Source organism: Hermetia illucens, chromosome 3, assembly GCF_905115235.1.
Source record: "Hermetia illucens chromosome 3, iHerIll2.2.curated.20191125, whole genome shotgun sequence".
Lineage (NCBI taxonomy): Eukaryota > Metazoa > Arthropoda > Insecta > Diptera > Stratiomyidae > Hermetia > Hermetia illucens.
The window spans coordinates 149,973,595-149,980,215 of record NC_051851.1 but is presented as its reverse complement, the minus strand read 5'-3'; the positions used below and the strand labels follow the sequence as shown (position 1 = coordinate 149,980,215).

At 44.1% G+C, this 6,621-nt stretch overlaps 1 protein-coding gene across 2 annotated transcripts in view; it reads left to right on the top strand.

Annotated features, from left to right (window-relative positions):
* Positions 1 to 37: 37 nt before the first annotated feature.
* Positions 38 to 6,621, top strand: part of LOC119650957 (myosin-VIIa) — a 74,812-nt gene continuing 68,228 nt past the window's right edge. Inside the window, exons 1-2 of one of the 2 annotated variants that reach the window (XM_038054200.1) lie at positions 38 to 143; positions 219 to 763. The gene's annotated coding sequence lies outside the window, so the exon portion shown is untranslated. Of the gene's footprint in view, positions 144 to 204; positions 764 to 6,621 lie in introns of those variants that run through there. The other variant, XM_038054199.1, reaches the window with a different exon arrangement.

Here is a 6,621-nt window from a genome sequence, read left to right as displayed (position 1 = left end):
CGGAACAGGTGTGTGTATGATACGTTGGTGAGAATGCGACACGCAATCTATTTGGATTGGGAAAAGCCGCCGCGAACCGTGAAGCCGCTGGCTAGCTTCTGGGCCAATTAGGTGATGCAGGGTGGCACGGGGCGATAGCACAGGTAAGCAATAGTCCAGGTGAATGAAGAGTAACCAGCGAGAGACGGTTAGTTTTCTTTTCACCGTCGTCATTCCAGGTTGTGTATTCCGTCCAGATATCCGTTCAGACCAAGCTCAGCCTCAGTTCTTGGTCCGTTCTACTTTCTTCAGGTGATTCTTTTCCGTGGTAGTATGTGTATGTGTGCGCAACGGTAGTTTGATCAACAACCAGCCAGTCTTCATTAGGCCCCGACTTCCAACTATTTAATTTCTCTAATTAAGGCGAGACGAGAATGCGCGAGTGGTGATACGTGGAAAAGCGCAGTGAAAAATTTTTGCGATTTTCAGAAAAGCATTTTAGTGAAAAATTGAAGAAAGGAAAGAAAAAAAAATCGTAAGTGAAGTGCAACCAAGTTATCCGACATTGTGCACATTGAAGACGTGTGAGTGCGTTCACCTTTCATGCGCGAGGCAATCTTCTTTGGATGCTGAAGTTACCTGAGAGAAAGAAAATGGATAATTGAGTGCTTAGCAGCATTTTGAGGATTAATTAACGTGACCCTCTCTGATACCGCAAGATCAACCAAAGGATATAGCCTGGGCGTGACTTTTTCACTCTAAGGGTAAAGTCGCTTCGAAGAAGGTATGTAACCTATTCTATGCTTCCTAGACCATCTTATGTATTTCTAACCACATTGCTTAGATACTTAACTGTACACTTTGCGATTTTTTTCACCAGTCTATATGGTTTCGCTCTTTTGCTCTTCTTCTCAACGCTTTGTGGTGACCAGTGAATTGGAGAAAAGGCGTTTATAGCCAGTTAAATTCCTAATTTTGAATTCCAGCCTCCTCGAGCAGTCTATCTATACGGAACAGGTAAAAAGAGGTGCAAAAAAAGATAATAACAAAATGAGATGAATAGCATCATCGCCGTCATACTATAACCTCGTCATCGCCGTGTTATGTCGTGCCGTGCCTCACGGTCCACATCAACACATCACAGAGGTTTCTGTCTGTTCAACAACCGGCTTTGAAGGGGATTACTATTACTGGCGATGAAGCAACAGAGTTGCCATTGAGATCTAGTTCATGTTCTGTAGATACCTTTTAGCCCGGAACAAGTTCTTCTACAAAGCTTCGTTTATAAGCCACTCGGATGAGGAAGATTTGGTCAAAGGTTCCCTAAACCATTTGGGCCCATACATCCAAAACCCAAACTTACTCAAAAGTGAAGGTTCAAATTTGAGGCCCTGTCCGCTCTTGGAATACTCAACTTGGTACACATGTGGAGCGTGGTGTAGAGGCCTCTGAGCACTCAGACCTTACTGGTCCATTATGTTCTACGTAGAACAGAATCAACTGAAAGTACGTTGACCAGAATAGAACCTTCCAAAAAAGCGGAATCAATGAACCAGAACTAACGAGGTCCTAAACCGTAGGTTCCTCTTAGGCAAACCACAAAGGTTCCAATCACATTGTGAAGAATATTCTCCCATTAAAAGGTAACCGCAGCAACTCTGCCTGGTCATAATTTGCACTTCGAACCAGCCGCATTTAGCAGTCAGGCATGGCTTGTTCCATACGTGCCTGTTGGTAACTCAACACCTGGAATAGCAGCAGCAAGTTCACGAACACACCGGCGGAACACCTCAAACCAGTGTTTGTTTCGCTTCTCAATCTACACTCATATACCTTTCTTGGCTGCTCCTATGTTTGTTCTTCAGACTGACTCTCTCCCTTAATAGATTGCTTTAAGCCGCCAATCCTATCTAGATTGATGGAGGTAAATTACGAAAACAGGCTTCTAAGTATGGTCGTGTCACTGCACAATTTGGTTATTATTTACTGGATGAATCGGGGGAATGCGATCAATATTTGGAATAATTACGTAAGAAAAATATACGTCTAAGATTGAAGATATTTGCAGAGAATTTAAAGCCAATATCAATAATATCTAAATCTTTACACGATTTTAGATTCAAACTATTACATCCCCAAAGAGAAGCATCACTTCTGGCCCCTGTAATTTTCATTTATCTTCCTTGATCTCGAACTATGCGCACTTTGCGAACGCTTCCCTCAAGATCTCCAGTATCTTTAGTTGGTGCACAACTATTATCCGGTTTAGATGCCGTTATTATTGATAACTACTTAGGAAAATCGTTTTAGAGAGGTGGAAAAACTCAGATCATGGGCTCTCTTTACACAAGTACATATATCTCAACCTCCTGACAAGTTAGCTAACAGTAATCGCTAAATTGCTAAATATAGAAGTATCTATTCATTTTACCAAATGGTGAAGATATGTTTGGAGAAAATACACACACATACATATATCTAAGATAAGTGGGAAATGTTCTCAGCCGGACTTAACTCTGGCATTGGTTCAAGGTTAGGAAAAAAAAAAGTTGCAAATGATGCAGCAGCATCATTTCTTTTTTTTTTTGGGCGTGGATATCGGTAGATAGTTTGATTTTATTTAGATGATTTTCAAATTGAAGAAGAGATAAACTCATCATTAGATAAAAAAGAACAAGAAAATAGTATGATTTTCTCGAAAATTAGCGCAGTAGTAATAACAAATCACTTCCATTCTGGGGTCAAAACTGGTATTTTGGGAACCAGTTGCTTTCTTCTCAGTGATTTCTTCAACATGTTTTGAATGATCCCAAGTCTGAATGAGGAGCAGGAGCTGGAACGCCTTCTTATATGTAGTTAATGGGGGAAACCTTAGGTCCGGTGGAAAAATTAAATGGGGATGAAAGTATGCTCCAAAGGTCCCAAAGGTCCCAAAGGTCCCAAAGGTCTCTTCTGTGTCCAAACGCTTCTAGATAGCAATATCTAGATCGCTCACCAGTTTTGAGATAAAATTCCAGCCGCAGCAGCTGGACAGATTGGATCTGACTGAAATCAAATGATGGGATTACCTTGCTGGCGGGGGGGGGGGGGGGGGGGAGGGTTCTAGAAAGGAACCTTAAACTGAACAATAATTAAACCTCACGGACAACTTGACTACCGTGCTGTGGACTGAGTAGTGAATGGACTTAAAGCGTGGTTGCCAAAGGTCGCTAATGCTTTGGAAGTTCGACATCTTGGGGTCACGACGACTTGAAGAATGACTCCGCCTGCTGCAGCTGTTTTGCTACAATCTTTGGCGACCACTTCAGCAGGTTCTCATAGGTAGCGGATGAAGTGACTGGAAATGAACCTCTTTATCATTCGATAATACTACGAGATAACAATGACGGTGGTAGGTAAAACATATTACCATCCATTGTTGCACCAAAGATTTGTCGAGCGCTTCCCGGCCCGGAACAATCCCGGCCATCATCAGGGAACTTGTTAGACTCGAGGTTATCGCGGGAACTAGTGACCCGGAGTCGATGGAGGCAGAGACGGCATTAACATCACGTCACAATGCATGCAACAGTTTCAGTACTTGCCGAAGCACCCTTTTTCACCATTCTTTTGAAGCCTCCGCTGAGATTAAAAGGGGTAGAAATTTGTGTGCTAGCAACCTGAAAATTTTGTAACTAAACTGTTACCGAAACGTCAACAGTGCCTCGGATAAGGCCTGACCGGACGGCAACGACCTTTGACTATCGAAAATGGGCTGTGATTGGTTCCTGGAATGTGTGCACGCTCCTCCATAACGGTAGAGACGGTTCTCAGAATGCTAACTTTCTCCAACTTCTGCGGGAATTCCATGGATATAAAGTGGATATTTTGGGTCTAAGCGAAGTAAGATGGTGAGACTCTGGAGAGTACTCCTCTCCCTCTAGCGGCAATGTGCTTCTATACTCTGCAAAGCCTAGTGGTAACAGACGCGAATACAGTGTCGACTTGCTTTTGACGGCTACCGTAGGGCACGCTTTCTTGACCTGGGAGCCGGTTTCTGACAGACGATGTAGTGGAGAAGGATGCTTCCTACGAGCAATTAAACGCGGTTCAGGGGATGCTTCCTAAAGGTGTGATTGTGATAATCTGAATGTCAAGGTGGGATCTGATAACACCTTGCTTGGGTATATGGTGGGGAAGCACGGGTTTGGCGACCGTAACGGTAATGGTGGGAGGTTCGTGGATTTATGCAACTTCCATCGCCTCATCATCAGTGAAGAACTGTTCGAGCAGAGAGCCTGCGATAAGGACTGTTAGGTTTCAACTGACCGACGCTGTACGACCAAACAGATCGCCCATTTTGCAATCAGCAATAGATTTAGGAGTTGTCTGGATGTGCGTAACAATAAAGGCGGTGGAATCGGCCTTGAAAGGGATTACCATCTGATGATCGTTTACGTTCGCTTGCGCGTTGCGTCCGCCACTTCTCGCAGGGAGCTACGACTACCTAGGTTCAACGTCGACTGCTTGTACGACCCAGCTGTCGCTCGACAGTGGGAGAGCGATCTTGCTAATCGAGCGGCAAATCTACTAAGTAACACCCTTGAGAATATTGATGAGCATTGGGCCGCCATCAAAAATGCTCTTTTCTTAGGTGCTGCACAGGTCGTGGACCACGTCCTGGAGGGGCGTTATAAAATCTGGCTGACTACGGAGTCGTGGAAGCGGATCGATGAACGGAAGGGTTTGAAGGCTTTACTGACCGCTGCCAATGATGGCGGGCTTGACACGCTTGAATTCTGATAGCGAGCGAAATCCTGAGAAGTTCAGCATAGTATACACCGTGGTAGGAGAGTATTTGCTATTGCGCTAGTCAGGGAATTGGAAAATGCCGCAGATCGCAATGATTTCAGATCTTTTGATGGTGCAGTGAAGGACGTCAACGGTCGACTTCTCATCCACGATGATGAACAACTGAAGAGGCAGAAAGAACACTTCACAATAGTCCTTAACGTTATTATATCCGATGAGGTTCCTCCTCTTGTGGATGAAATGGCTAGTCACCGTATCATGCGGATACGGACTGTTCCTCCAAGCAGACGGCACAGATACCCCTCCAATTGTGAAAATTGGGGGGGGGGGGGTATCTGTGCCGTCGCAAAGATAATAGCTAAAATAATCCTGGAACGCATCAAAGAACATCTCGAAAGTTTGATCGACAGAGAGCAGGCTGGTTTCCGCTCCGGACCCTCCTCGATCGACTACACCTTGCGGATACTCCTTGACTACGATGGTGACATCTGGTTGCTCTCTCACCGGGTGATGGACCTTTGCTAAATGGTTCTGGATTTGTACAGAGAGTCAAATAAGTTTCGACTGAAGATAAACACCAACAAAATGGTTCTCAGTCTGATGATCAAGATCAAGTGGGTGTGACACGGAACGCCCCATCAAGGGGTGAATGGCAACAATAATGGGACCTAAGCTATAAAAGTTGCTGTTCCAAGAGTTCGTGCAGCCGTATGGAGAAATTTGAATACGTGGTGGTAGACAGACACTTTTTTGAAAGAAACGAGGCCGCCAGAGTGGCATTCCTTAAAAGGGGGACATGGAAATCATAATCGGACCTCTAGCAACACAATAATTCTTAAAATCGGGGTAATGGTATCGTCCAATGTGTAAAGAAGAGGATGCGGTCCTACAGCCGGCTGAACCGGCAGACGTTACGCGAAGATACACGTGCTATCTCTCTCTGGAAGACGATTTTCGATTCTCAAACATTGCAGGCAGAAGTCAAATAGTTTTTTCAGGTGTGCAATGGGTCCAGTGACAGCCGGCGACCAGCTCCATTTAAAAATTCAACGTTGATAGACTTGACACTTACTGAGTTGGGAAATAAATGCCATAACCGCATATTGACAAAAGCAAAGGCCACTATTGAGTCCATCCTGCAGGCAACATTGTTAATGGAACCTGGAAAAAAAGAAACGACTGGCTTGATGAGGAGTGCCAAGAAATAATGGATCAAAAATGAAGGTTACAGACCTACTAGATAAGATCAAAATGATGATCTTTGGAGAAAAGCCAGCAGAATACAAAGGGAAAAGAAAATAGACCACTTTGACAGCGACCTATGCAGCATTAACGACAATTTTGTAGGCACAAGACGAGTTAGCAAAGGATAAAGCTTGAGTTGAGAAAGATGGTAGTAGCATCACATACATATTTGGCGAGTAAGTTATCCAATGACGGAAACAAACAAAAGGGAGAACATAGTTTGCGGATAAATCATATTACTCGATCTTCCTCATCATAAGGCAATCATCCGATCTGCAGTATATGGTGGTTGTGAAACTTGATTGAATTAATTCAGGCTTTTGAAGTATTTGGAGACTACTGGAGTATCTGGTAGGAACTGAATTGAGGAAGAATATCAAACGATATGACGCTTTCCGATCATGAGCGCCCGAGTTACGATCCCTAGGAGACGCATCAAATCCACTGCTGGAATTGAGAAAACATCCCATGTGATCACAACTAGTAGAGAAGCTTTCGAAGAGAGCTGCCCACCTATGATGCCAAAGAAAGGTAAAACCCCGTGGTTTTTGGCGAAATAGAGGAGAACGACAAAGGTGGTCCTCAACCGAGCTCTAAAGTCTGCTT